The 10,373-nt window shown below is 43.8% G+C and overlaps 1 protein-coding gene across 1 annotated transcript in view; it reads right to left on the bottom strand.

The window, feature by feature from the left end:
- LOC123733179 (CD9 antigen-like) overlaps nucleotides 1–7,739 on the bottom strand; it is a 17,097-nt gene extending 9,358 nt beyond the window's left edge. The window contains exon 1 of the mRNA XM_045712577.1: nucleotides 7,534–7,739. The gene's annotated coding sequence lies outside the window, so the exon portion shown is untranslated. The remainder of the gene's footprint in view (nucleotides 1–7,533) is intronic.
- Nucleotides 7,740–10,373: the final 2,634 nt, after the last annotated feature.

Genomic DNA, 10,373 nt, shown 5'->3' with positions numbered 1-10,373 from the left:
ATACACCATATACACCATATATACACCATATATACACCTATGGACCACACAGCACATACACCATATATACACCATATACACCATATATACACCATATACACACCTATGGACCACACAGCACATACACCATATATACACCATATACACCATATATACACCATATACACACCTATGGACCACACAGCACATACACCATATATACACCATATATACACCATATACACACCATATATACACCATATACACCATATACACCATATACACACCATATATACACCATATACACCATATACACACCTATGGACCACACAGCACATACACCATATATACACCATATACACACCATATACACCATATATACACCATATACACCATATACACACCTATGGACCACACAGCACATACACCATATATACACCATATACACACCATATACACCATGTACACACCTATGGACCACACAGCACATACACCATATATACACCATATATACACCACATACACCATATACACCATATATACACCATATATACACCGTATACACCATATATACACCATATACACACCATATACACCATATACACCATATACGCCATATATACACCATATACACACCATATACACACCATATACACCATATACACACCTATGGACCACACAGCACATACACCATATACACCATATATACACCATATATACACCATACATACACCACATATACACCATATACACCATATATACACCATATATACACCATATACACCATATATACACCATATACACCATATACACACCTATGGATCCCACACCATATACACCATATATACACCATATACAGCATACACACCATATAGATCTTAGTGCCGCTTTTGATACCATCGATCACCACATTCTTTTGGAGAGATTGGAAACCCAAATTGGTCTACATGGACAAGTTCTGGCCTGGTTTAGGTCTTATCTGTCGGAAAGATATCAGTTTGTCTCTGTGAATGGTTTGTCCTCTGACAAATCAACTGTAAATGTCGGTGTTCCTCAAGGTTCCGTTTTAGGACCACTATTGTTTTCACTATATATTTTACCTCTTGGGGATGTCATTCGAAATCATAATGTTAAATTTCACTGCTATGCGGACGACACACAGCTGTACATGTCAATGAAACATGGTGAAGCCCCAAAATTGCCCTCGCTAGAAGCCTGTGTTTCAGACATAAAGAAGTGGATGGCTGCAAACTTTCTACTTTTAAACTCGGACAAAACAGAGATGCTTGTTCTAGGTCCCAAGAAACAAAGAGATCTTCTGTTGAATCTGACAATTAATCTGGATGGTTGTACAGTCGTCTCAAATAAAACTGTAAAGGACCTCGAGCGTTACTGTGGACCCTGATCTCTCTTTTGAAGAACATATCAAGACTGTTTCAAGGACAGCTTTTTTTCCATCTACGTAACATTGCAAAAATCAGAAACTTTCTGTCCAAAAATGACGTAGAAAAATGTATCCATGCTTTTGTTACTTCTAGGCTGGACTACTGCAATGCTCTACTTTCCGGCTAGCGGATAAAGCACTAAATAAACTTCAGTTAGTGCTAAATACGGCTGCTAGAATCCTGACTAGAACCAAAAAATTTGATCATATTACTCCAGTGCTAGCCTCCCTACACTGGCTTCCTGTTAAGGCAAGGGCTGATTTCAAGGTTTTACTGCTAACCTACAAAGCATTACATGGGCTTGCTCCTACCTATCTTTCCGATTTGGTCCTGCCGTACATACCTACACGTACGCTATGGTCACAAGACGCAGGCCTCCTAATTGTCCCTAGAATTTCTAAGCAAACGGCTGGAGGTAGGGGCTTTCTCCTATAGAGCTCCATTTTTATGGAATGGTCTGCCTACCAATGTGAGAGACGCAGACTCAGTCTCAACCTTTAAATCTTTACTGAAGACTTATCTCTTCAGTAGGTCCTATGATTAAGTATAGTCTGGCCCAGGAGTGTGAAGGTGAACGGAAAGGCTGGAGCAACGAACCGCCCTTGCTGTCTCTGCCTTGCCAGTTCCCCTCTCTCCACTGGGATTCTCTGCCTCTAACCCTTTTACAGGGGCTGAGTCACTGGCCTGCTGGTGTTCTTCCATGCCGTCCATGGGAGGGGTGCGTCACTTGAGTGGGTTGAGTCACTGACGTGGTCTTCCTGTCTGGGTTGGCGCCCCCCTTGGGTTGTGCCATGGCGGAGATCGTTGTGGGCTATACTCGGCCTTGTCTTAGGACGGTAAGTTGGTGGTTGGAGACATCCCTCTAGTGGTGTGGGGGCTGTGCTTTGGCAAAGTGGGTGGGGTTATATCCTGCCTGTTTGGCCCTGTCCGGGGGTATCATCGGATGGGGCCACAGTGTCTTCTGATCCCTCCTGTCTCAGCCTCCAGTATTTATGCTGCAGTAGTTTATGTGTCGGGGGGCTAGGGTCAGTCTGTTACATCTGGAGTATTTCTCTTGTCTTATCCGGTGTCCTGTGTGAATTTAAATATGCTCTCTCTAATTCTCTCTTTCTCTCTTTCTGTCTTTCTCTCGGAGGACCTGAGCCCTAGGACCATGCCTCAGGACTACCTGGTATGATGACTCCTTGCTGTCCCCAGTCCACCTGGCCGTGCTGCTGCTCCAGTTTCAACTGTTCTGCCTGCGGCTATGGAACCCTGACCTGTTCACCGGACGTGCTTGTTGCACCCTCGACAACTACTATGATCTTTATTATTTGACCATGCTGGTCATTTATGAACATTTTAACATCTTGACCATGTTCTGTTATAATATCCACCCAGCACAGCCAGAAGAGGACTGGCCACCCCTCATAGCCTGGTTCCTCTCTAGGTTTCTTCCTAGGTTTTTGGCCTTTCTAGGGAGTTTTTCCTAGGGAGTTTTTCCTAGCCACCGTGCTTCTTTCACATGCTTTGCTTGCTGTTTGGGGTTTTAGGCTGGGTTTCTGTACAGCACTTTGAGATATCGGCTGATGTACGAAGGGCTATATAAAAATACATTTGATTTGATTTGATATACACACCATATACACACCTATGGGTCCCACACCATATACACACCATATACACCATATACACCATATACACACCATATATACACCATATACACACCATATACACACCTATGGATCCCACACCATATACACACCATATACACCATATACACCATATACATACTATATATACACCATATACACACCATATACACACCTATGGATCCCACACCATATACACACCATATACACCATATACACCATATACACCATATACACACCATATACACACCATATACACCATATATACACCATATACACCATACACACCATATACACCATATACACACCATATACACCACATATACACCATATACACACCATATACACCATATATACACCATATATACACCATATACACAACATATACACACACCACACACACCATATACACACACCACATACACACACCATATACACACCATACACACCATATACACACAATATACACACCATATACACACCATACACACACCATATACACACCATATACACACACCACACACACCACACACACACACACACACCACACACACCACATACACACACCGTACACACACCATACACACATACACACACACACACACCACACACACCACATACACACGCCGTACACACACCATACACACATACACACACACACACACCACACACACCACATACACACGCCGTACACACAACATACACACATACACACACACACACACACACACCACACACACCACATACACACGCCGTACACACACCATACACACATACACACACACACCACACACCACACACACCATATACACCATATACACACCATATACACCATATATACACCATATATACACCATATACACACCACACACACACCACACACCACACACACCATATACACCATATACACACCATATACACTATATATACACCATATATACACCATATACACACCACACCACACACCACACACCACACACACCATATACACCATATACACACCATATACACCATATATACACCATATATACACCATATACACACCACACCACACACCATATACACCATATACACACCATATACACCATATATACACCATATATACACCATATACACACCACACACACACCACACACCACACACACCATATACACACCATATACACCATATATACACCATATATACACCATATACACACCACACCACACACCACACACCACACACACCATATACACCATATACACACCATATACACCATATATACACCATATATACACCATATACACACCACACACCACACACACCATATACACCATATACACACCATATACACCATATATACACCATATATACACCATATACACACCACACACACACCACACACCACACACACCATATACACCATATACACACCATATACACCATATATACACCATATATACACCATATACACACCACACCACACACCATATACACCATATACACACCATATACACCATATATACACCATATATACACCATATACACACCACACACACACCACACACCACACACACACCATATACACACCATATACACCATATATACACCATATATACACCATATACACACCACACCACACACCACACACCACACACACCATATACACCATATACACACCATATACACCATATATACACCATATATACACCATATACACACCACACACCACACACACCATATACACCATATACACACCATATACACCATATATACACCATATATACACCATATACACACCACACACACACCACACACCACACACACCATATACACCATATACACACCATATACACCATATATACACCATATATACACCATATACACACCACACCACACAGTGAATAACTGCTTTAACCGTTACAAATTATTAAGTCTGATGTTGAAAGTTTTTCTCTAGTCTCACTCTGTCACAAACCACAAGCAAATGGATGCAGGGATGGACACACACACACACACACACACACACACACACACACACACACACACACACACACACACACACACACACACACACACACACACACACACCTTGTTTGTTGCAGAGGAAGTGATGTCTTGGTCAACAGATCATTGTGATGTCAGAACAACAACTCCTCCCACTAACGGATTCTGAGACAGTTATTAACATGGCTGCCATTCCTCTGTAACCCTGGTGATATAGCAGCCCTCTGTAACCCTGGTGATATAGCAGCCCCTCTGTAACCCTGGTGATATAGCAGCCCCTCTGTAACCCTGGTGATATAGCAGCCCTCTGTAACCCTGGTGATATAGCAGCCCTCTGTAACCCTGGTGATATAGCAGCCCTCTGTAACCCTGGTGATATAGCAGCCCTCTGTAACCCTGGTGATATAGCAGCCCTCTGTAACCCTGGTGATATAGCAGCCCTCTGTAACCCTGGTGATATAGCAGCCCTCTGTAACCCTGGTGATATAGCAGCCCTCTGTAACCCTGGTGATATAGCAGCCCTCTGTAACCCTGGTGATATAGCAGCCCTCTGTAACCCTGGTGATATAGCAGCCCTCTGTAACCCTGGTGATATAGCAGCCCTCTGTAACCCTGGTGATATAGCAGCCCTCTGTAACCCTGGTGATATAGCAGCCCTCTGTAACCCTGGTGATATAGCAGCCCTCTGTAACCCCTGGTGATATAGCAGCCCTCTGTAACCCTGGTGATATAGCAGCCCTCTGTAACCCTGGTGATATAGCAGCCCTCTGTAACCCTGGTGATATAGCAGCTGATGATACCACTAGCTGAGAGGAGATATTTTAGGCTGTAGGGGTTAGGGGTTAGGGTGTAGGGGTTAGGCTGTAGGGGTTAGGATGTAGGGGTTAGGGTGTAGGGGTTATGGTTAGGATTTAAGGTATAGGGGTTAGGGGTAAGGGTGTAGGGGTTATGGTGTAGGGGTTAGGGTGTAGGGATTAGGGTATAGGGGTTAGGGTGTAGGGGTTAGGTGTAGGGCTTATGGTGTAGGGTGTAGGGGTTAGGTGTAAGGGTTAGGGGTTAGGGTGTAGGGGTTAGGGGTTAGGGTGTAGGGGTTAGGGTGTAGGGGTTAGGGGTTAGGGGCTAGGCTGTAGGGGCTAGGGTGTAGGGGTTAGGGTGTAGGGGTTAGGGTTAGGGTGTAGGGGTTAGGGTGTAGGGGTTAGGGTGTAGGGGTTATGGTGTAGGGGTGAGGGTGAGGGTGTAGGGGTTAGGGTGTAGGGGTGAGGGGTTAGGGTGTAGGGGTGAGGGTGTAGGGGTTAGGGTGTAGGGGTGAGGGTGTAGGGGTGAGGGTGTAGGGGTTATGGTGTAGGGGTTTGGGTGTAGGGGTTAGGGGTTAGGGTGTAGGGGTGAGGGTGTAGGGGTTAGGGTGTAGGGGTTAGGGTGTAGGGTAGTGGGTTAGGGTGTAGGGGTGAGGGGTGTAGGGGTTAGGGTGTAGGGGTTAGGGTGTAGGGGTGAGGGGTGTAGGGGTTAGGGTGTAGGGGTGAGGGTGAGGGTGTAGGGGTTAGGGTGTAGGGGTGAGGGTGTAGGGGTTAGGGTATAGGGGTGAGGGTGAGGGTGTAAGGGGTTAGGGTGTAAGGGTTAGGGTGTAGGGGTGAGGGTGAGGGTGTAGGGGTTAGGGTGTAAGGGTTAGGGTGTAGGGGTTAGGGGTTAGGGTGTAGGGGTTAGGGTGTAGGGGTTAGGGGTTAGGCTGTAGGGGCTAGGGTGTAGGGGTTAGGGTGTAGGGGTTAGGGTTAGGGGTTAGGGTGTAGGGGTTAGGGTGTAGGGGTTAGGGGTTAGGGTGTAGGGGTGAGGGTGTAGGGGTTAGGGTGTAGGGGTGAGGGTGTAGGGGTTAGGGTGTAGGGGTTAGGGTGTAGGGGTGAGGGTGTAGGGGTTATGGTGTAGGGGTTTGGGTGTAGGGGTTAGGGGTTAGGGTGTAGGGGTTATGGTGTAGGGGTGAGGGTGTAGGGGTTAGGCGTAGGGGTGAGGGTGTAGGGGTTAGGGTGTAGGGGTTAGGGTGTAGGGGTGAGGGTGTAGGGGTTAGGGTGTAGGGGTTAGGGCGTAGGGGTAGGGGTTAGGGGTTAGGGTGTAGGGGTTAGGGTGTAGGGGTTAGGGCGTAGGGGTAGGGGTTAGGGGTGAGGGTGTAGGGGTGAGGGTGTAGGGGTTAGGCGTAGGGGTTAGGGTGTAGGGGTTAGGGTGTAGGGGTTAGGGGTTAGGGTGTAGGGGTTAGGGGTTAGGGTGTAGGGGTTAGGGGTTAGGGTGTAGGGGTTAGGGGTTATGGCGTAGGGGTGAGGGTGTAGGTGGTAGGGGTTATGGTGTAGGGGTTAGGGTGTAGGGGTGAGGGTGTAGGGGTTAGGGCGTAGGGGTGAGGGTGTAGGGGTAGGGGTTAGGGTGTAGGGGTGAGGGTGTAGGGGTTAGGGCGTAGGGGTGAGGGTGTAGGGGTTAGGGGTTAGGGTATAGGGGTGAGAGCTCAGTCTTACCGGTGAAGAAGACAACAGGAGAGTCCTCTCCACTGAACAGTCCCTCAGTCCGAGAGTCAAAACGCAGCCACAGCCCTACAGCCAACACTCCTGTTCCTGCCAGCTGATACACACACACACACACACACACACACACACACACACACACACACACACACACACACACACACACACACACACACACACACACAGAGAGAGAGAGAGAGAAACAATCTTACCCAGATGTGGAATGTTTCCAGGACAGGTGCCAGTTCCTACAGAGCCTGCTTTTCCTTCCACTCCTCCTACTCTGAGGTGAGACGCCTGTCTGCCTGTCTGTCTGTCTGCCTGCCTGCCTGCCTGTCTGTCTGTCTGTCTGTCTGTCTGTCCAGAGCCTGCTTTTCCTTCCACTCCTCCTACTCTGAGGTGAGACGCCTGTCTGCCTGCCTGTCTGTCTGTCTGTCTGCCTGTCTGTCTGTCTGTCTGTCTGTCCAGAGCCTGCTTTTCCTTCCACTCCTCCTACTCTGAGGTGAGACGTCTGTCTGTCTGTCTGTCTGTCTTTAACCGTTACAAATTATTACTAGTCTCACTCTGTCACAAACCACAAGCAAATGGATGCAGGGATGGACACACACACACACACACACACACACACACACACACACACACACACACACACACACACACACACACACACACGCACGAAACAGTTCAGATTTTGGGAACGATACCCAGCACGCACTTATCCTCGAAATATAATAATATAGAAATATAATAATATAGAAATATAATAATATAGAAATATAATAATATAGAAATATAATAATATAGAAATATAATAATAATATAATAGAAATATAATAATATAGAAATATAATAATAATATAATAGTAATATAATAATATAATAGTAATATAATAGTAATATAATAATATAGAAATATAATAATATAGAAATATAATAATATAATAATATAATAGTAATATAATAATATAACAGTAATATAATAGTAATATAATAATATAACAGTAATATAATAATATAATATAGTAATATAATAATATAATATAGTAATATAATAATATAACAGTAATATAATAATATAGAAATATAATAATATAATAGTAATATAATAATATAGAAATATAATATAGTAATATAATAATATAATAGTAATATAATAATATAACAGTAATATAATAATATAGAAATATAATAATATAGTAATATAATAATATAATGGTAATATAATAATATTAGTCATATAATATAGAAATATAGTAATATAATAGTAATATAACAATATAATAGTAATATAATAATACAATAGTAATATACTAATATAGAAATATAATGATTTCATAATATTAATAGGGATTGATTGAAGCTCAATGTTAAATCCATATCTACACCAATATGACACCAACGTGGATGAACATGTGCGAATCAACTTGATTGGAGGAATACAGCCCACTCCCCGCCTCTCCTGATGAGTCGTCCAACCGTTAAGGAGAACCTCATACCCACTCCCCGCCTCTCCTGATGAGTCGTCCAACCGTTAAGGAGAACCTCATACCCACTCCCCGCCTCTCCTGATGAGTCGTCCAACCGTTAAGGAGAACCTCATACCCACTCCCCGCCTCTCCTGATGAGTCGTCCAACCGTTAAAGAGAACCTCATACCCACTCCCCGCCTCTCCTGATGAGTCGTCCAACCGTTAAAGAGAACCTCATACCCACTCCCCGCCTCTCCTGATGAGTCGTCCAACCGTTAAAGAGAACCTCATACCGGGTTTTTAAGAGGGTCGTCAGCAACTGAGTTTTCAGAGTATTTTTTCTGCGCCTACCTAGCTCAAATTCTAGACGTCGGATTAAAACGAGACTATAGGGTCCATAAAGTGACCACTGTGTGCTTAAAAAAAATGTCGCATTGACTAAGTTTGTAGGTGCAGCTGTTTTTATTAAATGCATAATTGAATCGCTCTCACGTGCACATTTCTGTCCATTAAGAACCAACGATGTGCTGCCTTTCGGTGTGTTTTCTAGATCCAGAACATAAAACAACATTTATAAAGCAAACATTATCCCGTAGGTCTAACACAGCCAATGCAGGACTAGTTTAGGCACAACAGTGTTTAATGCTCTGAATCAAATGCTTGAACAGTTGAAACATATGTTGCAGAACAGTGGTAATATCTGTTCAGAATATTGACAAAGAAATTCGATCTAAGGATTGGACTCTTTTTTTAACATTTTCGCCTAAAATGACATACCCAAATCTAACTGCCTGTAGCTCAGGCCCTGAAGCAAGGATATGCATATTCCTGATACCATTTGAAAGAAAAACAAAAACGTTTTTTTTTGTTGTACCGTCATCTTTGAAATGCAAGAGAAAGGCCATACTGTATTATTCCAGCCCAGGTGCAATTTAGATTTTGGCCACTAGATGGCAGCAGTGTAAGTGCAAAGTTTTAGACTGATCCAATGAACAATTGTATTTCTGTTCAAAATGTTTTATCAAGACTGCCTAAATGTGCCTACTTTGTTTATTAGTAACTTTTCAAGTTCAAAACTGTGCACTCTCCTCAAACAATAGCATGGTATTCTTTCACTGTAATAGCTACTGGTAATTGGACAGTGCAGTTAGATTAACAAGAATTTAAGCTTTCTGCCAATATCAGATATGTCTATGTCCTGGGAAATGTTCCTGTTACTTACAACCTCATGCTAATGGCATTAGCCTAAGTTAGCTCAACCGTCCCGTGGGGGACCCACCGATCCTAAAGAAGGGTGTTAGCCATCTGTGAAGCCACTGATGGAATTAACAACAAATTCTCAAAACAGAAATATTTCTACCTCTTA

Source organism: Salmo salar, unplaced genomic scaffold, assembly GCF_905237065.1.
Source record: "Salmo salar unplaced genomic scaffold, Ssal_v3.1, whole genome shotgun sequence".
Lineage (NCBI taxonomy): Eukaryota > Metazoa > Chordata > Actinopteri > Salmoniformes > Salmonidae > Salmo > Salmo salar.
Note: the sequence above shows the minus strand (reverse complement) of the source record. Positions and strands in the feature narration are given on the sequence as shown.